The 26,747-nt window shown below is 38.2% G+C and overlaps 1 long non-coding RNA gene across 10 annotated transcripts in view; it reads left to right on the top strand.

Moving 5' to 3' along the window:
- The window catches only part of LOC147342506 (uncharacterized), a 1,735,326-nt gene that overhangs the window by 468,932 nt on the left and 1,239,647 nt on the right, over positions 1–26,747 (top strand). The window lies entirely within an intron of this gene.

The following is a 26,747-nucleotide window of genomic DNA, read 5'->3' as shown; positions in this document are numbered from 1 at the left end:
ATATATTTTTTCTTGTTATATGTATATAAAACAGGCTTTCTTGTTTTCATTGTTTTGCTTATTTTCCCCCTGATACCAGAGCAGTCTTTCCTTTCCATATGTGCTATAGATTTCTATCACTTTTAAAGTCATCCCAATGAAGTCTCTGCTGATTCCTGCAGCTTAAAATATTTCTCTTCCTTATGAAAACCCACAACCCTTTATCTTGAAATGCTGTGATGCCAGTCATGTGTCAGAGGATGCTATTGGTACTTTCACATATGTCATTCATTTGATCCTTACAATATTGCTGTGAGGCAGGCGGCATCATCTCTGCCACAGGGATGAAAACCCTGAGGTTCAGATTGCTTACATGACTTTCCAAAATCCACCTAGCTAGGAAGAGGCAGAGCTAGAAATACAATCTAGGGCTTTTCATTCCAAGCTATATTTTAATTCCATTATAACATTATCACTATACTCCAAAATTATAGCTGTATGATCCTATCCAGGAGTGTTTTAGTTTTTATTGTTTGTTGGTTTTCTTTTTGTTTTGTTACAACACAGCACACTTCCCTTTGAAATACCTTTGAACTAGATCATAAATTTCACTGGGGACAGCGATGCCTTGTATCAATTTATATGAGGGTCATATCTAAGATGTGATCAATAAATGTTTCAGAAAGAAAAGAATGATGAGATATAAAGAGAAAAGAGGAATTAAAGAATAGAGATAGGAAAAGGCAGAATGAGCAAGTGAGTGGTTCATATTATAGTGAGAAATGCTTACTGTTGTTTGTCTTTTCTGAGAATATAATGCTTTCTAGTCTTTACTAAATGCTGCAGATGGATTCCTGATGGGTTTATTGAGTATTCACCAAAACAGAAGTATAATTCATTATGGATCTGAATCTCAATACATTTCCACAGTCCCTACTCCATCTGCATTAGAAGCTTTAGGTAATTTGTGTAGATATGTATTGTTATGCCACCAAAAGGGTTAGACTCCTGCTCCTGAGGGGAGCTTTGACAGAGGTAAGGAAGTATGGCATATTTGTATCATTCTCAGTCCAAGAAGTTCTAATTGAGATATGTGGGTTGAGATGAGCCAATCAGAGTCCACCACATCACAGGCTACAGTGAGTGGTCCAGGAATGGGTATGTGGCTCCATCTCAAGCTAATCAGAAATAACAAATCTACTAAAGTGCTGAGTTTGGGAGAAGGAGGACAAAGACATTTTCTCTCTGGATGCCAGATTTTGACCCTCTAATTAAGCTATATTTAAAGAAAGAACTGTGTCTGAAATTTAAAGCTTATTGAGTCAATCAACTATTTTTAGTTTTAAACTTGCTTGTTTTGGACAGTTTTTCTTCATTGTTCTTTTCAGTGTCAGTGTTACTAATAGAAAACATTGAGTCCCTTGAAAATATATAGCTTCCCAAAGAAATATTTGTGTGATAGCGTGTCTTCTCTTGATAACACACAGGATAAAGCAGGCCGCATAGGGTAAAGGTGGCTCTCCTCTAAGCTCATGAATAGGCTCCAGAACTGTTATTTTTGAGACTGCCAGTTACAGAAAGCTTATCATGTGCGAGGTAGTCTTGGAGGCCCCAGAGTGCATTTTCTATTTAATTCTCATAATTAGCTCATGAGAAAAGTGATTTTAATTTTAGGAGTGAGGTAGCTGGGCCCTGGAAAAATAAATAACTTTCTTCGATAGCCAAGCTAGAGTTTGAAGGTTTGTCTTCAAGAATTGTTCTTTCTCTACCACAGAATTATTCTGTTGCATAGACAATAACTGAAAATAATGTTCCTTTAACTTCTAAAAATATTTCCCTAGCAAACAGAGAATATTGACATTGGATATTTTTGTTTGCTTATAATTTTAGAGAGACTGGATTTCTAAGAGCTGATATATTATCTTTCCCCCTGATTTTTTTCTTTTTTTTTGGGGGGGGGGGCGGGGCAGTGATTTTACTGGCATCTTTGCATTACACTCTGAACACAAAAAGATATTTTGGTTGAAATAGTGTGACACTGTCAACCTTGAAATAGGCATTTAAAAGCCTTTTCATTTCATAAAGCTTTCAGTGTAGAATGTGGATTTATGGTTATGCTTTGCACAACAATTAAAATGTCTATAAATAACATTCTCCATATTTAGCATTTTAACCTTCCTTTATTGGTAACATGATGCATTCCACATATTTTCCTGAGTGCAGCAGAAGTAAACCATAAATTCAATAAGATGTACATAATATTATTTATATCTAATGTAAGAGCAGTCTTCAAAATGTTTCTTTGTGAATATATCAGACCCATGACTAGAAATATGCTTACAAATTTTAGAAATATGCTGAGAAATTCAGTTTGTGTATGTAGTGTTTGCTAATTAACATAATTTGATGTAAATTTGTATGAACAAAAATACAGAAATAAAGCTGATGAAAAGCTCAGTATTTATTTTGAATTATGGGAATGTGGAGGTTTGTTCCTTGGCTATTTTCTAAATATTAGATTATTTTATGAAAGGTTTAGAGATAATAAGTTTTATTTTAAATTTTTTCAGATTTTAGTTTAGAAAAAATTCTAAATATTGATGTCAAATATTACTGTGAGATGTGAAGAAATGACTACTGCTTGTACAAAGCTTTTCATTCAATTATTACTTTATTAATTTCCTGCACATTTATAAATATGCAGCATACATCTGGCAATGTGACAGTGCTTGAGGATATAATAATGGAAATTTGGGAAAGTCCTTGTTCTCAGAAAAGTGAAAGTCACTCAACCATGTCCAACTCTTTGCGACCCCAGGGACTATACAGTCCATGGAACTCTCCAGGCCAGAATACTGGAGTAGGCAGCCTTTCCCTTCTCCAGGGGATCTTCCCAACCCAGGGATCGAACCCAGGTTTCCCTCATTGCAGGCGGATTCTTTACCAGCTGAGCCGCAAGGGGAGCCCTGTGCTCAGTAAGCAAACATTATAGTCAGGGAAGAGAACCATCACACTCGCACACAGGTGCACGCCCCCACACACAGACTTCACATGGGATACATGCTATGAATTAGAACAAGATAATATAATAAATAAAAATTTAGAGAGGTTTCTTTAAAAGACAGCTTCTAAAAGAAGAGAGAAATGTGTCGGCATAAATATGATCATTAAACTGGTTTTGCTATCAAAACATACAAATAGAAAAAGTTCTAATAAGTGAATGATTAAGTTATTAATTATATTAAATGAAAATAAAATTATATAACAGTAGATACATAATTAATTCTAATATTATGAGTAGATTATTATGAAATGAAGGAGGTGTAGAACAAGTAGAGTTGAGAGGCTGGACTACAACATTTTAAGTTGCCAAGTATATAATTGTCAATATTCAAAAATGTGTTGATATGAATAGCTATACTAGAATTAAAATATTGCATTAGAAATGATACTTTAATATCGCTTACATTGTACAATTTAAACTTTTTATTTAATTTTTTAAAAAATAGTTAAGATTTCAAAAGAATTTCTATCTCTCTGACTTTGACTTCTCTACTTACCTCACATAAGAGGAATCATGATGTATTTGTCTTTGTGTCTGACTTATAACACTTAGCATAATGTCTTCAGGGTTCGTTCATGTTATAGCATATGTCAGAATTTTCTTTTTCTTGGTAGAATTAATTATTTTGGAGGAGTTTTAGATTCACAGTAAATATGAGCAGAAGAAACAAAGATTATCCTATACCCACTGCCCCAACACAATCACAGCCTCTGCTATTTTAAACATCCCTATTAAGATTGCCAGGAGAAATATCAATAACCTCAGATATGCAGATGACACCACCCTTATGGCAGAAAGTGAATAGGAACTCAAAAGCCTCTTGATGAAAGTGAAAGTGGAGAGTGCAAAAGTTGGCTTAAAGCTCAACATTCAGAAAACGAAGATCATGGCATCTGGTCCCATCACTTCGTGGGAAATAGATGGGGAAACAGTGGAAACAGTGTCAGACTTTACTTTGGGGGCTCCAAAATCATTGCAGATGGTGATTGCAGCCATCAAATTAAAAGACGCTTACTCCTTGGAAGGCAAGTTGTGACCAACCTAGATAGCATATTGAAAAGCAGAGACGTTACTTTGCCAACAAAGGTCCGTCTAGTCAAGGCTATGGTTTTTCCAGTGGTCATGTATGGATGTGAGAGTTGGACTGTGAAGAAAGCTGAGTGCCAAAGAATTGATGCTTTTGAACTGTGGTGTTGGAGAAGACTCTTGAGAGTCCCTTGGACTGCAAGGAGATCCAACCAGTCCATCCTAAAGGAAATCAGTCCTGGGTGTTCACTGGAAGGACTTATGCTGAAGCTGAAACTCCAGTACTTTGGCCACCTCATGCGAAGAGTTGACTCATTGGAAAAGACCCTGATTCTGGGAGGGATTGGGGGCAGGAGAAGAAGGGGACAACAGAAGATGAGATGGCTGGACGACATCACTGACTCGATGGACGTGAGTCTGAGTGAACTCTGGGAGTTGGTGATGGACAGGGAGGCCTGGCGTGCTGTGATACATGGGGTTGCAGAATCGGACATGACTGAGAGACTGAACTGAACTGAACTACCAGAGTGTTATTACATTTATTATAAATGATGAACCAAACCTTTACACATCACCACCTAGAATCTGTAGTTTATATTAGGATTCATTCTTTGTATGTGTACCTTCTATGGGTTTGAATAACTGTACAGTGACATGTTTCTGTATATGATATTCTAATATGCAGTAGTTTCTTCATTCTACATTTGTTTTATTTTTTTTTCTGCATATTTACTTTCTGTCCTCTCTGACTCCTGGGAATCACTGATCTTTATACTGTCTTCCTACTTTTGCCTTTTCTGGTCATCAAATTCTTAGAAACAGAAAGTAGAGTAGAGGTTAATAGGGGCTACACAGAAGAGAAAATGGGGAATTATTATCTAATAGGTACAAGGTTTCAGTTTGGGATGATGAATAAAGTTCTCGAATGGTGGTGATAGGAGCACAACAATGTGAATGAATTTAATACTACTAAACTGAACACTCAAAAATGGTTAAAATGGTATATTTTGTTTTATGTATATTTTATTACAGTAGAAAAGATGTGAAAAAATTCTAAAAGAGCTATGTTTTAAAACAAAATATTTCATTATGATTTTAAACATTGAGTGTAGAATTATAGCAATATAATTAAATGACTATTTCTTAAATGTTTATTTTCTGTGAATAAGATTTTAAGCTTTAAACTATGTAATTCAACACAATATTTGTTTTATATACAGTAATTTTTACTCCTTAATCCCCTGCCTGTATATTGACCCTCCCCCATCCCTCTTCCCACTGGTAACCACTAGTTTGTTCTCTGTGAGTCATTTCATTATATTTATTGGTTGCTTTTATTTTTTAGATTTTACATGTAAGTGGCATAATAGAGTATCTGTCTTTTTTGTCCAACTTATTTCACTTAGCGTAATCCTCTCCAATTCCATCCGTGTTGCAAATGGCAAAATTTTATTCTTTTTAATGACTATGTAGTATTCCATTGTATGTATGCATGCATTATCCATTTAATCTATTGATAGACACTTAGGTTGCTTCCATATCTTGATAACTGTAAATAATGCTGCTATGAACATTGGGGTGCATGTATCTTTTCAAATTAGTGTTTCCGTTTCTCTCAGATAAATATCCAGGAAGTTTAATTGCTGGGTCCTATGGTAGTTCTAGTTTTAGTTTTTGAGAAACCTCCATACTATTTTCCACACTGACTGCCTTAATTTATACTCCAACCAATAATGTATGAAGACTCCCTTGTCTCCATATCCTCTTCAAAATTAGTTTGTGTTCTTTTTCATGATAGGCATTCTGACAGGTGTGAGTGATTTATCATTGTGCTTTGGATTTGCATTTCTGTGCTAATAAGCAATGCTGTACATATTTTCATGTTGATCATCTATAATTCTTCTTTGGAAAAAATGTCTATTCATGTGTTCAGCTCATTTTAAAAATTAGGTTGTTTGATTTTTTTGATGTTGAGCAACTGTTTATTAATCCCTTATGGGTCATATCATTTGCAAATATTTTCTCTCTTTCAGTGAATGTATTTTTCCACAGTTTCCTTTTTCTATGCAAAAGTTTTTACATTTAATTAGGTCACGGTTGTTTATTTTTGCTTTATTTCCTCTGCTTTAGGGAGGGAGATCAAAATCATATATTGCTGTGATTTATGTCAAAAAATGTTCTGCCCATGTTTTCTTCTAAGAATTTTATGATTTCCAGTCTTTAAAAAATGTATTTGGCTGCACTGGGTCTTAGTTTGTGGCACTCAGGTTCTTTATTGCCACATGCAGGATCTTCCTTGTATCATGTGGGTTCTTTTAGTTGTGGCATGCAGGATCAGGTTACCTGACCAGAGATGGAACTCAGGCCCCCTGCATTGGGAGTGTTGAGTCTTAACCCTGGATCACCAGAGAAGTCCCTCCAGTCTTATATTTAGGTCTTTAATCCCAAGTGAGTTAGTTTTTGTATATGGTGTTAGGCAGTGTTCCAATTGCATTCTTTTATGTCCAGTTATCCCAGCACCACTTATTGAAGAAATTGTCTTTTCTCCATTGTATATTCTAGCCTCCTTTGTTGTAAATTAATTGACCATCAGTGCAGGTTTTATTTGGGGGCTCTTTATTATAGTCCATTGATCTGTGGGTCTGCTTTTGTCTTAGTACTATACTATTTTGATTACAGTACCTTTCTAATATGATCTGAAGTCAGGGAACATGAATCTTCCAGTTATGTTCTTTCCCAAGATTGCTTTGTATTTTCAGATATATTTTGAAATTATTTTACCTAGTTCTGTGAAAAATGCCCTTGATGTTTTGATAGGGATTGCATAGAACCTGTAGATTGCCTTGGGTAGCATGGTCATTTTAACAATATTAATTCTTCTAATCTATGAATACAGTATTTCTTTTAATCTGTGCATCAGAAAAGAAGACTTTTTTATATTTAAGTAGAATTCTTGTTTCATCAAAGGGAAGTTTGTTTGTTTTTTGTTTTTTCTTAAGACATTTTCTCATGTATAGGTGTGCAATGAATTTGCTTAATGTTTCAAGTATCTAAATTGAGTTTTCATTTATTTCCTTTATGATGCTGTAGCTGTCCTTCACAAAGGCATTTAATTGCCCTCAGCCTACATGTGCTCTCATCTTATAGATCACTCAGTTCAGTTCAGTTCAGTCCCTCAGTTGTGTCCAACTCTTTGTGACCCCATGGACTGCAGTATGCCAGGCTTCCCTGTCCATCACCAACTACTGGAGTTTACCCAAACTCATGTCCATTGAGTCAGTGATGACATCGAAGCATCTCATCTTCTGTTGTCCCCTTCTCCTCCCACCTTCAATCTTTCCCAGCATAAGGGTCTTTTCCAGTGAGTCAGTTCTTCACATGAGGTGGTCAAAGATTTGGAGTTTCAACTTCAACATCAGTCCTTCCAGTGAATCTTCAGGACTGATTTCCTTTAGGATGGACTGGTTGGATCTCTTTGTAGTCCAAGGGATTCTCAAGAGTCTTCTTCAACACCACAGTTCAAAACCATCAATTCTTCAGTGCTCAGCTTTCTTTATAGTCAAACTCTCACATCCATACATGACTATTGGAAAAACCATAGCCTTGACTAGATGGACCTCTGTTGGTAAAGTAATGTCTCTGCTTTTTAATACGCTAAGTTGTTCATAGATTTTCTTCCAAGGAGTAAGGGTCTTTTAATTTCATGGCTGCAGTCACCATCTGCAGTGATTTTGGAGCCCAAGAAAATAAAGTCTGTCACTGTTTCCACTGTTTCCCCATCTATTTGCCATGAAGTGATGGGAATGGATGCCATGATCTTAATTTTCTGAATGTTGGGTTTAAAGCCAACTTTTTAACTCTCCTCTTTCACTTTCATCAAGAGGTTCTTTAGATCTTCTTTGCTTTCTGCCATAAGGGCGGTGTCATCTGCATATCCTAGGTTATTGATATTTCTCTTGGCAATCTTGATTCCAGCTTGTGCTTCATCCAGCCCAGCATTTCTCATAATGTACTCTGCATATAAGTTACATAAGCAGGGTGACAATATACAGGCTTGATGTACTCCTTTTCCTATTTGGAACCAGGGTGGTGTTCCACATCCAGTTCTAACTGTTGCTACCTGACTTGCATGCAGATTTCTCAACAGGCAGGTCAGGTGTTCTGGTATTCACATCTCTTTAAAAATTTTCAAGTTTGTGGTGATCCATACTGTCAAAGGCTTTGGCATAGTCATTAAACAGACATAGATGTTTTTCTGGAACTCTCTTGCTTTTCGGTAATCCAGAGGATGTTGGCAATTTGATCTCTGGTTCCTCTGCCTTTTCTAAAACCAGCTTGAACATCTGGAACTTCATGGTTCACGTATTGCTGAAGCCTGGTGTGGAGAATTTTGAGCATTACTTTGCTGGCATGTGAGATAAGTGCAATTGTGCAGTAGTTTGAGCATTCTTTGGCATTGCCTTTCTTTGGGATTGGAATGAAAACTGACCTTTTCCAGTCCTGTGGCCACTGCTGAGTTTTCCAAATTTGCTGGCATAATGACTGCAACACTCTCACAGCATCATCTTTCAGGATTTGAAATAGCTCATCTGGAATTCCATCACCTCCACTAGTTTTGTTCATAGTGATCCTTTCTAAGGCCCACTTGACTTCACATTCCAGGATGTCTGGCTCTAGGAGAGTGATCATCCCATTGTGATTATCTGGGTCATGAAGATCTTTTTTGTACAGTTCTTCTGTGTATTCTTGCCACCTCTTCTTAATTTCTTCTGCTTCTGTTAAGTCCATACCATTTCTGTCCTTTATTGTGCCCATCTTTGCATGAAATGTTCCCTTGGTATCTGTCATTTTCTTGAAGATCTCTAGTCTTTCCCATTCTATTGTTTTTCCTCTATTTCTTTGCATTGATCGCTGAAGAAGGCTTTCTTATCGCTCCTTGCTATTCTTTGGAACTCTGCATTCAAATGGGTATATCTTTCCTTTTCTCCTTTACTTTTTGCTTCTCTTCTTTTCACAGCTATTTGTAAGGCCTTCTCAGACAGCCATTTTTGCTTTTTTGCATTTCTTTTTCTAGGGGATGGTCTTGATCACGGTCTCCTATACAATGTCACGAACCTCCATCCACAGTTCATCAGGCACTCTGTCAATCAGATCTAGTCCCTTATATCTATTTCTTATCTCTACTGTATAATCATAAGGGATTTGATCTAGGTCATACCTGAATGATCTAGTGGTTTTTCCCATTTTCTTCAATTTAAGTCTGAATTTGGCAATAAGGATTTCATGATCTCAGCCATAGTCAGCTCCCAGTCTTGCTTTTGCTGACTGTATAGGGCTTCTCCATCTTTGGCTACAAAGAATATAATCAATCTGATTTCAGTGTTGGCCATCTGATGATGTCCATGTGTAGTCTTCTCTTGTGTTGTTGGAAGAGGATGTTTGCTATGACCAGTTCATTCTCTTGGTAAAACTCTATTAGCTTTTGCCCTGCTTCATTCCATACTCCAAGGCCAAATTTGCCTGTTACTCCAGGTGTTTCTTGACTTCCTACTTTTGCATTTTAGTTCCCTATAATGAAAGGGACATCTTTTTTGGGTGTTAGTTCTAGAAGGTCTTGTAGTTCTTCATAGAACCATTCAACTTCAGCTTCTTCAATGTTACTGGTCATGGCCTACACTTGGATTACCATGATATTGAAAGGTTTCGCTTGGAAACGAACAGAGATCATTCTGTCATTTTTGAGATTGCATCCAAGTACTGCATTTCAGACTCTTGACTATGATGGCTACTCCATTTCTTCTAAGGGATTCCTGCCCACAGTAGTAGATATAATGGTCATCTGATTTAAATTCACCCATTCCAGTCCATTTTAGTTCGCTAATTCCTAGAATGTCAATGTTCACTCTTGCCATCTCCTATGGCTGGATGGCATCACTGACTCGATGAACGTGAGTCTCAGTGAACTCCGGGAGTTGATGTTGGACAGGGAGGCCTGGAGTGCTGCGATTCACGGGGTTGCAAAGAGTCGGACACGACTGAGCAACTGATCTGATCTGATCTGATTTGACCACTTCCAGTTTACCTTGATTTTTGGACCTAACATTCCAGGTTCCTACGCAATATTGCTCTTTACAGCATTAGACCTTGCTTCTATCACCAGTCACATCCACAACTGGGTGTTGTTTTTGCTTTGGCTCAATCCCTTCTTTCTTTATGGAATTATTTCTCCACTGATTTCCAGTAGCATATTGGGCACCTACTGACCTGGGTAGTTCATCTTTCAGTATCCTATCTTTTTGCCTTTTCATACTGTTCGTGGGGTTCTCAAGGCAAGAATACTGAAGTGGTTTGCCATTCCCTTCTCCAGTGGACCACATTCTGTCAGACCTCTCCACCATGACCCGTCCATCTTGGGTGGCCCCACATGGCATGGCTTAGTTTCATTGAGTTAGACAAAGGTGTGGACCTAGAAAACTGTATCCAGGTCAGGAAGCAACAGTTAGAACTGGACATGGAACAACAGACTGGTTCCCAATAGGAAAAGAAGTACGTCAAGGCTGTATATTGTCACCTTGCTTATTTAACTTACATGCAGGGTACATCATGAGAAACTCTGGGCTAGAAGAAGCACAAGCTGGAATCAAGATTGTCAAGAGAAATATCAATAACCTCAGATATGCAGATAATACCACCCTTACGGCAGAAAGTGAAGAAGAACTGAAGAGCCTCTTGATGAAAGTGAAAGAGGAGAGTGAAAAAGTTGACTTAAAGCTCAACATTCAGAAAACTAAGATCATAGCATCTGGTCCCATCACTTCTTGGCAAATAGATGGGGAAACAATGGAAACTGTGTCTGAATTTATTTATTTGGGCTCCAAAATTGTTGCAGATGGTGATTGCAGCCATGAGATGAAAAGACGCTTATTCCTTGGAAGGAAAGTTATGACCAACCTAGACAGCATATTAAAAAGCAGAGACATTACTTTGCCAACAGAGTTACGTCTAGTCAAGGCTATGGTTTTGCCAGTAGTTATGTATGGATGTGAGAGTTGGACTGTAAAGAAAGCTGAGTGCCAAAGAATTGATGCTTTTGAACGGTGGTGTTGGAGAAGACTCTTGAGAGTCCCATGGACTGCAAGGAGGTGCAACCAGTCCATCCTAAAGGATATCAGTTCTGGGGGTTCATTGGAAGGACTGATGTTGAAGCTGAAACTTCACCTGATGTGAATAGCTGACTCATTTGAAAGGACCCTCATGCTGGGAAAGATTGAGGGTGGGAGGAGAGGGAGACGACAAAGAATGAGATGGTTGTATGGCATCATCGACTCAATGGACATGAGTTTAGGTAAACTCTGGGGGTTGGGATGGACAGGGAGGCCTGGCATGCTGTGGTTCCTGGTGTCGCAAAGAGTCGTACATGACTGAGTGACTGAACTGAACTGAACTGAACAGATTGTCTGAGAATTTTTTCATAGCTTTCCTTTTGCATAATCCTGGAACAGTTTTATGAGACAGATATCATAAAGAACTCCCCCTTTAAAGGTAGAGGCATATAGGTTCAGAAAATATAAGAGCTGATAATTGGTATGTTCAGGTTTTGAATCCACATCTATTGCTTTGAAGTGTATCTAGTCTCACACAGGGCTTACATTGCTGCTAGCTTCAAAGAATTGATAGTCCTATAGAGTAGAAGGCCATGTTATTCCATGTTGACATGCTTAGCTAGAGTTATAAACACATTGGCTTAGGAATATAGATGACAATGATGCTGAAGCTAACAAAGAGTCAAGAAAGCCTCCTTAAAGAGGTAACATTTCAGCTAATTCTTGAGTAAGTCTAGAGACTTTCTCACAGTATTTTTTATGCAAGTGAATGCTGGATTTAAAAACATTTCACTATGGCAACTGGGGACATATTAGTGCTGTTTAGCTTTGAAAGAATTTGCAAGTGTCTTTCCTTTATCCAGGGTCACAGCACTGCACAAACGCAAAGCCCTGTTCTCAAGATATGGTTCTGATAAGTGCTCATCACTGAGCGTGTGGTACAAGAGAGGCACCCTGGGGCTGTGCTGCGTGGAGATACTTCTCCCAGCTCTCTCTCCCCTGCTTCTGTTGTTGCCCATTAAGGATTGCCCGTCAAGTGGCAGGCCACAGCTGGGCACTCTTACTCTGTTTTGCATGTACTGTCATCTATAATAGTGTCGAGACAGAAAACTAGAAATTTACATATTCATGTGTGATGAGCATGGTTTTTTATCTGAATTAGATAATTTATATAATATAATTAAAGATATATAGTAAAAATTACTTGTAATTCTACCACTATCTAATTTTTTGCATATTACCATAATCTGTGGTAAATGATTTATTTCCATCATCTTATTCCACAGTTCACAGGTATGTTTAAAATTTTACATTATGTATATAATATATATTATGTATATGATAGGGCTTTCCTTGTAGCTCAGTCAGTAAAGAATATGCCTGCAATGCAGGAGACCTGGGTTCAATTCCTGGGTCAGGAAGATCCCCTGGAGAAGAAAATGGCAACCCACTCCAGTGTTCTTGCCTGGAGAATCCACTGGACAGAGGAGCCTGGCAGGCTATAGCCCACGGGGTCACAAGAGTCAAATACAACTTAGCGACTAAGCCAGCATGTGTATATGATATATATTGCACATGTGTGTATATATATACATAATATATGTAATATATACTCATGCATGTGTAATATATATTTTATATAATATGTATGTATATATACATATAAGCATATGTAATATATATAATATATAAGTAGTTGGAGAGAAAGTAATGTTATAGCAAGCTACAATTATTTAAAATTTATTAAATATATAACATTTATGAAATGTATTATATCATTTAATATTAGCATTAAAGATACACTTTGAAAATTGGTTCTGTATAGTCTAAAAGTCATCTGAGGGAATTCCCTGGTGGCCCAGTGGTAACAATTCCATGCTTTCACTGCTAGGTGGGCTGATTCAAGACCTGGTCAGGGAATTAAGATTCTGCAAGCCACGTGGCACAACCGAAAAAAAAAAAAAAAAGACATCAAAACTCTCTGGGAGCTATAGTTGTTTTCATGTCTTTAAAATGAGCATAATCATGAATAATCATAATGTAATTTATGAATTGCATGTACTGTGAAATGAATATTTAAAGTGAATAGCACAATAGTAGTCATGTCAATAAAAATATTTTTGTGATAAATAACAATAACTAAAAATGGTCAGAACATTACCATCCTTTCTGCCTAGAAAGTCATTTGCTTGCCAGTCTTTAGGGAGGGTATTCATTTCTCAGTTTGAGCTCTTGCCCACCTCCTCTATCCTGATTTGCTCATCTGTAACCACTGCTTCACAAGCAGAGATTGATAAGCTTTTAGGCTCTTCCAGTATTTGCATTTCTTGGATGCTGTGTGGTACCTCCTTACCTGTTGACCCCCTCCATCAGGCTTCCAGACTGCCAGCCCCTCCCTGCTATCTCCTTGAGCCCAGGCTTCCAGTGTACCTCATAGTACCTAGAGAAGACAAGGCAGCTACCCTGAATAGAGACCTCTTTAAGTGCTTGCTACTGCTGTTGATTTATTCTGACACTTTCATTTTGAAATGTGAGCTATCCCGGGCAAATTGAGATAAGCCACTATGAACTTTATTTGATCCTTTAGAAAACCGTGGTGTTTGGAAACGAAAACCACCACAGAGATTCAAACTCATCTGGCAGGCAAGGAGAAAATGAAAGTGATTTGTAAATGCTAAAGCATCCACTGGGGGAAGGTACCAGGGGATTCAACAAAGGTCACTGGAGGGGACTTCTCAGTTTGTCTTCATGAACATTTCAGGGAAGGACACAAATTGCATATTAATCACTTACCCTGTACAAACTAAATTGAAGTGGACAACAAAGGGGGCTGGGAGTGGGGAGAGGGAACTGTGAGAAATGTGGGCTGGGAGAAGAGAAAAACACATTAAGCCATTTTACTGAAAGTTCAGAGATGTTGTGTATCATTACTCAGAAATGCAAGGTACAGAACATCATTTTTCCTACTCAGTTACTTTATCTTCATTTCCCTTTTAGCTATTTTCATGAAGGTGTCGTCCAGGTTAGGTCAGAGGCTCCTGATGATGGATTATTTCCCTTGGTGTCTTAGTTTTATGATTTTATCCACTCAACTTCTCAGCTTCCTTGGGCTGGGTTTGGGCTTAAAGGGTGGTAATAGGCTGACAGGTATCTTTCCTGTGCAAAATAGCTTTTCTTATGCTGCACTCTCCTCTCAACATTCCTTTCCCCTACATGGACCCAATTCAAATAAACCCAGCAGAATAAATTGAATCACACTAAATGAAAGACCCTTTCTTAAGAACCTTATAGTCTTGCATTAGAAATTAAAAAAAATACCCATCTTTCATAATTATAATCAAAATATAGCCATGCATAGTTGTCATGGGTTGGTAGAAGAAAGGACTGAAGAAAGAGACAACAATTAAAGATTTTTGCCAATAACTCTGGACTCAGCTCTTCTCTGTCTATTGTATAAAGCCATTTTCATGTAAGAGATCACTTAGACTTAATTGCCCTCTTCCTCTAGACGATTTTTTTTTTCTTTTTGAATTATTTTTATCTGCTTTCATCTCAGAAATTCTTCCTTTCCCCCCTAAAATGTATAACAACTACCTTAGAATTGACTAAAACATCTATTTACATAAATATCAGCTACTAACAAGGGCTTCCCAGGTGGTGCTAGAGGCAATGTACCTGGCAAAGCAGGAGACGCAAGAGACTTGGGTTCGATCCCTGGGTTGGGAAGATCCCCTGGAGGAGGGCATGGCAACCAGCTCTGGTGGGCAACCAGCCTGGAGAATACCATGGACAGAGAAGCGTGGCAGGCTAGAGTCCATGGGGTTGCAAAGAGTCAGACACGACCGAAGAGGCTGAGTATGCACACACACATGAAGTACACAAGCAGCTAGAATTCTTAAAGTGCAAAATACAAAGCATCAGATTTGGTGTTCCCCATTTTGTCTGATAGGTAGGAGGAAATGGTAATGATCCCCATCTACCTATCAGGAAACTGCTTTTCTGAGAGGCTATGGCTTGAACAGGGAACCCAGACAGAAACATAAGTTTCCTATAGAGTCTACCACATTGCCCACCCCTCTGCTGGACATAACTGGGCACAGCACACACACACACACACACACACATGCCTGCTTGAGGCATGGCATTGGTATACTCAAGAGTTTTGCTCCTGATATAAATATTTATATCAGGAGCAAAAACATTTATATCAGGAGAAAAGGAAAGATATACCCATTTGAATGCAGAGTTCCAAAGAATAGCAAGGAGAGATAAGAAAGCCTTCCTCTGTGATCAGTGTAAAGAAATAAAGGAAAACAATGGAATGGGAAAGGCTAGAGATCTCTTCAAGAAAATTAGAGACACCAAGGGAACATTTCCTGAAAAGATGGACTCAATAAAGGACAGAAATGGTATGGACCTAACAGAAGCAGAAGATACTAAGAAGAGGTGGCAAGAACACTCAGAAGAACTGTACAAAAAAATCTTCATGACCCAGATAACCATGATGGTATGATCACTCACCTAGAGCCAGATATCCTGGAATGTGAATTCAAATGGGCCTTAGGAAACATCACTATGAACAAAGCTAGTGGAGGTGATGGAATTCCAGTAGAGCTATTTCAAATCCTAAAAGATAATGTTGTTAAAGTGCTGTACTCAATATGCCAGCAAATTTGGAAAACTCAGCAATGGTGAAACGACTGGAAAAGGTCAGTTTTCATTCCAATCCCAAAGAAGGGCAGTCAAAGAATGTTCAAACTACCACACAATTGCACTCATCTCACTTGTTAGCAAGGTAATGCTCAAAATTCTCCAAGCCAGGCTTCAGGAATACGTGAACCATGAACTTCCATATGTTCAAGCTGGGTTTGCAAAAGTCAGAGGAACCAGAGTTCAAATTGCCATCATCCATTTGATCATTGCAAAAGCAAGAGAGTTCCAGAAAAACATCTATTTCTGCTGTATTGACCATGACAAAGTCTTTGATTGTGTGGATCACAATAAACTGTGGAAAATTCTGAAAGAGATGTAAATACCAGACCACCTGACCTGCCCACTGAGATATCTGTATGCAAGTCAAGAAGTAACAGTTAGAACCTGATATAGAACAACAGACTGGTTCCAAATCGGGAAAGGAGTACATTGTCACCCTGATTATCTAACTTATATGCAGAGTACATCATACAAAATGCCAGGCTGAATGAAGCACAAAGTAGAATCAGGATTGCTGGGAGAAATATCAATAACCTCATATATGCAGATGATACTACCCTTATGGCAGAAAGCAACAAAGAACTAAAGAGCCTCTTGATGAAAGTGAAAGAGGAAAGTCAAAAAGTTGGCTTAAAACTCAACATTCAGAAAACGAAAATCATGACATCAGGTCCCATTACTTCATGGCAAATAGATGGGGAAACAGTGGAAATAGTGACAGATTTTATTTTCTTGGGCTCCAAAATCACTGCAGATGGTGACTGCAGCCATGAAATTAAAAGACACTTGCTCCTTGGAAGAAAAGCTATGACCAACTAGACAGCATATTAAAAATCTGAGACATTACTTTGCCAACAAATGTCCATCTAGTCAAAGATACGGCTTTTCCAGTAGTCATGTATGGATGTGAGAGTTGGACTACAAAGAAAGCTGAGCATTGAAGAATTGATGCTTTTAAACTGTGATGTTGGAGAAGACTCTTGAGAGTCCCTTGGACTGCAAGGAGATCCAACCAGTCAATCCTAAAGGAAATCAGTCCTGAATATTCACTGGAAGCACTGATGCTGCAGCTGAAACTCTAATACTTTGGCCATCTGATGTGAAGAACTGACTCACTGGAAGAGACCCTAATGCTGGGAAACATTGAAGGCAGGAGGAGAAGGGGACAATAGAGGATGAGATGGTTGGATGGCATCACCGACTCAGTGGACATAAGTTTGAACAAATTTCAGGAATTGGTAATGAACAAGGAAGACTGGCATGCTGCAGTCCATGGGGTTGCAAAGAGTTGGACATGACTGAGCGACTGAACTGAACTGAGAAACATTTTAAAGGTTAAAGTTTCTTTCCAGCTGTCTTAGCTTTCTCAGCGTCTTTGATTGGCCTCTGTTTGTCTTGGTCTTAACAAAGCTTCTAAAGCCAAAAAAGTGATGTTTATCTGAAGATACTTGGTCAGCTCCCAGCCCAGTGTTACCGTAAATTTTTAACCTTTAAAGAACATATTGTTTTTCTACAGTGTTTACAAATACAGTTTCTGGAGCCCTTTGCCCAGAGTTTCTGATTTAATATATTGAGGTAGACGTGGAAATGTGCGTTTCCCTCTAGCTCCCAGATAATGTCAGTGACTCTGACCTGAGGATGCACAGGACTCCATGAAGGCTTTCAAGGACCAGTATGTAGCTGTTCCAGCTGTACCTACTCAGAGTCACACACAGGTAAGGAGTCACAAGAGGGCATACCATCCTCTCTAGAATTTGCTGCTCAAATTGTGGTAGTGGAGAAGTTTAGCATTATGTGGGAGCATTTTAAAAATACACACCCTCAAGCCCTGTCCCAGACTTGAATATAAATCTGCATTTTAAGAAAACCTCTAGGTAGTTCATATATACACTAGAGGTTGAGACATAGTATAGTACTTTAGCGCAGACTAGTTAGTTATTTGGTAAATTTCCTTTATTTCTCCTGTCCTTCTTTCTGTTCTATAGCTGGTGGACCCTGTTTTCACCTGTTTGAGAAACTGCATCCTAAAATGGGTAGTGGAGCTTTATAGTTCAAGTTTATTCATGTTAATAAGGGTGGGAAAGAACTGTACTAAGGGTTTTGACAAATCCCATGTAATTCTATTTGCTAAAATATAATGTTCCTCAACCTCTGTATTATACATGAATTTTTATTCTTTAAGTAATGAAATTCTTGATTTTAAGTAACAAATCCAAACATGTTAGGCAAAAAGAGAACTTACTGGAAGAATAATGGGGAATTTCTGAAAATTGTAGAAAAGTAAGGTTTTAGTTAGACCTTCAGAATGTGTGAAGCCAATACTACCAAGTGCTTCCAGAATGCTCAACTTTGCATTCTTGGCTTTCTGCTTCAGTCTCTCAGAGAGACTACACACCTGTACGTGTTCCAACCTCACCACTGTGGAGGGTCTGAGACTTTTCCTTAGATTCTCAATCAAAAAATTCTAAAGTAGGATTTCAGTGGCCTTGACTTGAGCCTTCTTCCCACACTTGAACAGATCAACCTGGAGACAAGGCACCTTGACCACTGGTTTCCATAGAATGATAGAGAAGAAAGTTCAAAAAGGGGGAGAGGAGGAGTGAGTGGGAAATAAGATCAGTACACGTCAGCCTGTGCTATAGTAGCATTTCAGTGGCTTGACAGTGTTTATTTCTCCTTCACTTCCCAGTCCCACTGGGCATTTGGTAGGTAGCCTGCTATACAATTGGAGAAGGCAACGGCACCCTACTCCAGTACTCTTGCCTGGAAAATCCCATGGGCGGAGGAGCCTGGTAGGCTGCAGTCCATGGGATCACTAAGAGTCAGACATGAATGAGCGACTTCACTTTCACTTTTCACTTTCATGCATTGGGGAAGGAAATGGCAACCCACTCCAGTGTTCTTGCCTGGAGAATCCCAGGGATGGGGGAGCCTGGTGGGCTGCCATCTTTGGGTTGCACAGAGTTGGACACGACTGAAGTGACTTAGCAGCAGCAGCTTCTGTACAATGGCACCTCAGAGCCATCCCCTGAGATAGCTGCAAGAGAGAAAGTATGACCGATCACTTGATAATTTTTAAGGAACAAGCCTGGACATGGTAAACACTTTTATCTACACCCCACTCTCCAGACCACAAGACTATACCTAGTATAGACTGTGGGCACAAAGAGGAAAGGAATCAAAACTGGTGGACTGACAGTGTTTTCCCTGCCATATATTAATAGGGAAATACAAATCCATATGAAAACTATACTATCAAGAGCACGTTTAAATTGACCTTGTTAAAAGATAGACTGAGCACATTAAAAGTTTTAAGAGTTTAATTGAGAACAGATCAATTTATACCAGGCAGTGTCAACCACAAGTGGTTAGAAGTGTCCACTGACAGAAACTAGGAGAAATATTTTTTTTTTTAAGGGAAAATGTAGAGACAAAGCAAGGAAAACATTTGTCTGTAGTTTAATCAGTTACATTATTTGGGAAATCTACTGGGCTTTTCTGATGGGTGGCTCTTAGATTTTTATTTTGTAACTGTGAAGCATTTTTAGCCTCAGGTTTAGGTTTGCTTACGTAGGCTGTTACAGCATTAAAGTCACCTCAATCTAATGGTTTCCCTGTCTGATTAATTTAACAACCTTGATGTTCATCTGATTTGGTCAAAAGGGTCTGCTCGCATATGTATAACTGTATTTAATCTACTTTCAGGGGAGACATTTATTTTACTCTTTATTTCCTTGTAGATTTTCACTGATTGTCCCTCAAAGCATTGCCATTCTCCACTCTGAAGATGCTTCTGAACTTCATTACTTTCGTCCCTTCCTTTCTCACTCAAGTAGATAACTTTGTGAGGCCAGTAAATTCTGTTTACCCTGACTTGCTAATTCTGCTGTTCTTACCTGAGAGTCTTGGAACATAGCTCTTAGGGGCCATTTGTTTGTTAGAGATATTAAAGCAATTTGCTATTAGCAAAAAAATTCCCAAGTTTTGCAAGCAATTTACTTTTCAAAACAATCATTCAATGAATATTTACTAAATTCTTATTATGAGCCAAGATGTGTTCTAGACATAAGAGCAGTGAAAAGCAGCTTTGTTTTATGGATTCTATATTATGGTGGGAGAGTAGACAGGCAGTAGATAAATATATATGTAAAAATAATAAATAAAAGAAATAACAAGACCATGATTAATATGGTGCAGGGAATTAAAATAAGGTGGCATAATAAAGTGATTACTTTACATTAGGTGCTTATCTGTTTTCTTAAAAGATCAATGAGAGAGACCTAAATGGCACAGTATATCCATATATATCAAGATCATAGAAAGAAGCTTCTAGAAAGAAGGACTCTTCAATCCAAAGTTCCTAGGGTGAACTTCCTCCTTTACTTCGTTCTTGCTATAGATGCTCTTCTCACAGTCCCCATGCCTTTTCAATTATGTTAGACTTATAGACAGCCTAAAAAATGATTAACCTTATTCCTTTTGTTTAGTTAGTTGAAGAATCAGGATTCACATGAGCAGCTATATGACAGAAAATTTTCAATAACAAATATTTAGTGAGGCTTTAATAATAATGGCAAACAACTGTTAAAAGTTTACTAAATGACAAGGATCATGCTTGTTATGACAATACAAAGTCATTTAAGACACAGAGATCCTGTCTTCAGAGTTCATAATCTTTTGGAAATGACAAATATTCCACAAATATATTCCATTCTTGAGTAATAAGTCAAAAGTGGAAGTATGGATCAGATATACAGAGGTAGCACAGATGAAGAAGTTATTTATTCTCCAGGCATAATGATGGCTGAGGTATCTAAATGAACTAGGGTTTGATTGGGCATGGCAGTGGAACGCAGGGGACACGGTAGAAATTAGGGGAATAGGACTTTCACAATTTACAAACAGTGCCTCAGTCTTCTGCTTTATGACTGATTAGGTTTAATCCTTCAGATTAGAAGTCAGAATGCATGCCATATGTAGCATAGACATTTAAGCTATGCAAAACTGTTCATTAGCCATCATGATCAAGAGATGCTATTAATATTTAATTGTCTCAAAGATCTTAATTCTATGCAGGAAGTCAGAGATTTATTCCATCAGACTGCATGCCACGTACTCAGAGCAACACGGAATTCTCAACCCATACTAGCAGCTGTGATTGAAGACCTTTTTTACATTGACTGAGACTAAAATGGATGATGAAATTTAAGAAATTATGTTTGTTTTTCCTTAACTAAAACACATTTGTTTCACTTTATTTGTACCATAACTCTACTGTTTTAAGGTACCCTTCAGTGGAATACAGAATATATACCTTTAAGGGAACAATGTTTTCTTGTTTGACTCTTCCCTTTCAAAGACTAATTTACACAGTAATGTCTGGCCAAAATGTGCTTCCTTTAAGAAAAACTAAAAATGAAGAAGAGCAAGTCCTAAAAATTCTATGAAAGTTTGAGGCATTTACTTCGAAATGTCAGAAACTCCAAAACACTTGCTTATACATCTAAGAACACAGAGGCTCTTATTTACTCAAAGTAATTACCTGTAAACTTGGTAAAGTTCAACATTTTTAGCTGAATGCTACCAATACTCAGAACCTCACTATTTGACAATTTATCCAAAGAAAGATATTTGGTCAAAAAGACACTGTTTGTGGATATTCACTGCCACTCTTTGTGGCAATATTTATTACATTTATATATGAAGTAAAGATTGCATTTAGCTTGATATTTAGGCTACTATTACATTGACAGTAGTATCTTTAATTTCACTCAGCAACTAATAATCTGAATGCTTTAAATAGTTTACTGTACATATTAATATTTCTCTGGATTTAGAATCTCCAGGGCATTCACAAATAAGAGAGAGGCTGTATTCTTAAGGTGCTAACTAGCTATGAAGAAGAGAAAATATGCAAAAGCAAATAATATATGCACTTTAAAAATGAAGAACATGAGAATCATCTGTAGTTTAAAAACAACCAACACAGCTACCAATTGCTTACTGTATATACAACACAATCCTTGGGCTCATTAGTGTTTAAATACATCTCTGGGTTTTCTGCATGTCTCAGATATGTAGTAAATGTAGCAATTTTTCAGCTAAAACAAAGCCAGTCCTTGTAGGGAGAGATAATTGAGGCCAAAAAGTCCATGAGCTATTAACAGTTTCTATTGTTTAACCACATCTCTACATTAGAGAGAATTAACCGAAAATGGATGTTGGTAATTAAAATGATAAATGTTACATAGTCAGCAATGTTTCTGTATTTGTTTAAACTAGTGTGGAACACCTTTTTTTGTTTTTCCTTGACCTTGTGCTTCTGAAGGGACCTAAATGGATTTTAATAAAACATAGGGTTGTAAAATTACTGAATTTATAGGTTGAGCTGCTGTGCATTTCTTTTTTGGATAGGGTATATTAACCTGTACATGTAAATTCTGCCTATTCGTTGTGAGAGATGCTAAATGAGTCAATATTGCATCAATAATTCAAGGCATAATTTAGCTGCATAATTGTATTATTTCATTAATGCTCTCAACCACTTTGGTCTAAAGCATATCTGTTCCAATGTAACAGTGTTATTGGACTCCTTTTTATACAAAGCTTTGCAGTTATTAGCATTCTGAAATCACAAGAAATATAACAAATACAGAGAAAAATAATATGGCAAAAAGAAGGTCCAGATCCACTTGAAATACTTGGATTTCCCTTAGCCAGGCTTATATTTAATTCTGAGCTTTTGCCATCAAGTTGTGACTTCACCAGAGCAAATATGAAATATGTGACCTCCAGAGCAAATATGAAATACCTGCCATCACAATAATTATAAATATAAGTTGCAGGTCTATGATTTTCGAGGAGCTTTGGTGAGTCCATTATCTCCTGTGCTCTTTGTAATAGTCTTCTGCCTTTGATGGTGTGGTTCATTACATTTTAGCAAAAAGGAGGGTGAGGCACAGAGATGCTGTTTTCTTCCAGCCCCATATTACAAGCTGGCAAAGGGAGGATGCGGGGGGTGGGTGTGGCAGGGAGTGGGGGGCAACATTTAAGATCTTCTGACTTCGTATCTCTGGACTCATGTGTTTGTGGACTTCTTATGTCCCAGCTGGTACCCTGTGTTTAATCCGGCTCTAGTTACATAGCACGTTTTGTTTTTTTGGCTTTCCATGACTATTTGATGCAGGCACTGTGAAAATCTGATGGGAATATTCCCATTTCGTAAAGGATAAGTGTGTTCCTAGAGTTTTTCCTCAAACTATTGAGATGTTGTACTTTATTTCATCACAAGCCTGGTTACATTTTTTTTTTATCCTTGTTGATTAAAATATAATGTTATTTAGGGCAGAATATCTTGTTCAAAGCCTCTTCCTTAGACTGGTGTGTCTATTTGAGCATGGGTCTGAGTCTGATGCTTATGGAACTTGATATGGATTTCTTCATTAGCTTTTGTCTTTTTTTTCTATACAATTGTCTTAATTTTCTTTGCCATTTTTCCTAGAGGAATCATTCAAAATATCAAAGTATTAATTCAGGATGAGGCCAAATGCTTAGCATTTTGGTCGATCTAACAAGGGGCATGCCTCAATTAACTTCATTATTCTAATGTATTTTTAAAAATTAATAAATATTCAAGAAGCCTTTACTAGAGTTTAAGACATGACTATCCTATTTTCAGCAGCAGCATCCTATTTTATCTTCCTATGAAATTGCAATAATTTTAATATCACTCTGTGAAGTAACACTGCGCATGTATGAGGCAGATTTCAGGGACATAAGGGATTAACAAAAATATGATTGATATTAAAACATAAGGTTCATATTTCCCTTTGATTCTGATATACCATAAATCCTTTATTCATTAAGTTCATGCTGCTGCTGCTGCTAAGTCGCTTCAGTCATGTCCAACTCTGCAACCCCAGAGAAGGCAGCCCACCAGGCTCCCCCGTCCCTGGGATTCTCCAGGCAAGAACACTGGGGTGGGTTGGCATTTCCTTCTCCAATGCATGAAAGTGAAAAGTGAAAGTGAAGTCGCTCAGTAGTGTCCAACTCTTCACGACTCCATGGACTGCAGCCTACCAGGCTCCTCCATCCATGGGATTTTCCAGGCAAAGTTCTGGAGTGGGGTGTCATTGCCTTCTCCCATTAAGTGCATAGTGGAAGCCTATTATATGAGAGATACTATGTTGCAGACATAATAGAGAACAAGAGAGACATGGTTCCTGCCTTTATGAACTTCACATCTATCAGGGAATGTTTGAATGAGCATTTTGTTTATGAAATGGAGATTTAACACATAAAACATAGTTTACTACTTGTTCTAATATCTTAAAACTGTGATCATCAAAGAGAGTTTGTGCATATCCTTATCAGCACCTGGTGTGAACATTGCTATTTTCTACTTCTCTGAGGCTCTACTCTGCCTTATCTTTCTGTCTTTGCAACAAACCTAGGATACAGAAGACACAGCTTGTTATTTCTTGTCCTGTTGTTTTGTTTTAACATTTCAGAGTTTTAAAGGTTACATGTTTTCCAGTTCCTACATGTATTTTCTTATTTCTTGACAATAAATAGTGGTGCTATGTTATTTATGTCAGAATATATTTACAATAACTAAGTCTATAAGTTTCAAAAAAGGGAATATGTTTTTTGATGTACAGTATTTACATAAGGCTTTGTGAAAACATATGCAACTATGAATTCTTTTAGAACAAAGTTTAGGGCTTGGTCATCTTCATCTTCCTGTCTTAACAGAGTGCCTAGTAAGATGCTCATTACATGTTTGATACATAAATCTAAGTGACTGTGATCACAGTATGAAGGACTGGAATTGAAGGTATTTTTAAGCATAATCTCCTTTGATCATGAAGTTTACAAGTGTTAACTTACTGATGAAAATTGGGTTTCTACCTATATTTGTACAGCTCAAGTCTATGATTTTTTTTCTACCATACTATATAACCAGTTTTGAAGCACTGAAGAGGATTTCTATTTCATTGTTTCCTTTTGCTGATACTGTGTTATGTTGCCCAGATCCCCACTTAAGAATGGAGGCACTTTATAAAGCAATATTCCATCTTAATAATTATGGGCTGCAAGACCCTTATGCTGGGAAAGATTAAGGGCAGGAGGAGAAGGGGACAACAAAGGATGAGATGGTTGGATGGCATCACTGACTCAATGGACATGGGTTGGGTGAACTCGGAGTTGGCGATGGACAAGGAGGCCTGGCGTGCTGCGGTTCATGGTGTCACAGAGTTGGACACGACTGAGCGACGGAACTGAACTGATGAAAATTGGGTTTAAAATCTCACATCCGAATCCTTCTCCAGGAATCGCCTTCAGCTGAAGTGTGTTGTATTGAAGATGAATCTGGGCTCTGTACATGTGTGCGTGCTAAGTCACTTCAGTCTTGTCCAGCTCTTTGCGACCCTATGGATTATAGCCCACCAGGCTCCTCAGTTCATGGGATTCTCCAGACAAAAATACTGGAGTGGGTTGCCATAACCTCCTCCTGGGGATCTTCCTGACCTAGGCGGTGAACTTGCATCCCTTAAGTCTCCTGCATTGGCAGGCAGGTTCTTTACCATTAGTGCCTCCCGAGAGGCCCTGTACACCAACACCAAATTAAATCTTGGAGACAGAGGTTCGGGTGAAGTAGAAACGAACAGCTTTATTGCTTTGCTAAGGCAAAGGGAGCCACCATGGGCTAATGTCCTACATGCGTGTGTCCCCATTTAGAGAGGGTAGTAAATTTTATAGAAATGGTTCAAAGAGGACATAATCAGCTCACGAACATTCTTCTGATTGGTTGATGGTGAGATAAGTGGGAGCCAGCATCATCGACCTTCAGGGTCCAACTGGTCTGGGGTCTACCTGCTTGTGGACAACATGCTATGGTTAATCATTAACTTCTCCCACCTGGAGGAGTTTTCAGTCTCTGCAAAACAGCTCAAAGGTATTGTATGTATCCTTGATGGGGAACTAAGACCTTGCCCCAAGGCTGCACTAATGTTTATCTTAACTATTTTGTTCCTCCCTGCTCTCTATCACCTTCCTTCCCTAAATAACAACTGCTTGAATCTGCCCCCTTGGAACTCAAGGAAGGTCATGGAGGTTGAATGAAGGCTGTTTCCTATAATCAAAGAAATGAGGGCCACAGAAAGGATTTGTGCCCAGGAGCCCCACGGGGCCCTGCTTGGTAAAGAATATGTCTCTTCCTTGGAGGAAGCCCACCTCTGGTGACTGGTTGATAAAGGCAATATAGAATTCTGACCTACTGGTCTTAATTCAAGATTGCTTTGAAGAGCTATACTGGCTCAAGAGTTCCCATGGAATATTCTGAGGGCTTTGACACAATTACATCTTTGTTCAACATCTCTCTCTCCCTACACCTACTTCTGTGTCTTCCATCCAGGTGCATTTTCCCAAACACTCTCCAATAAACCTCTAGTACACAATTATCTGCCTAATAGTCTATTTGCTGGGAAACAGTTTAGGATGACTGTATTTGAAATGGTCCTAAGAATTAGACTTTAAAATGAGATTTTTAAAGTTGATCACCCTCCAGGCCCTGGGTGGAGAAGTGATGCGTGGAGTACTTTAGCCCTTGGCATTGTTAAAGTGTGATGAACTGGAGTTTTGGAAGGTAGTGTGATGACTGGTACAATAGACTGGGCCTTTGGAAGGTTTGAGGGAGTACCAATTATAAGGACTGTGCAATTGAATGGCTCCTGCTGGGTGCTATTGATGGATTGGAAAAGATAATGAAAGACTAGAGATTTTAAATCACCAATTAAAGGCAAACTGTCAAAGCCAAAGAACCTCCTTGGCAGTGTATAAAAAGATTCTCATCTGCTGCA

Source organism: Bos grunniens, chromosome 29, assembly GCF_055505025.1.
Source record: "Bos grunniens cultivar Pamir isolate PY7600 chromosome 29, Bosgru_T2T1.0, whole genome shotgun sequence".
Taxonomy (NCBI): Eukaryota; Metazoa; Chordata; class Mammalia; order Artiodactyla; family Bovidae; genus Bos; species Bos grunniens.
This window is presented reverse-complemented; position numbering and strand designations above follow the sequence as displayed.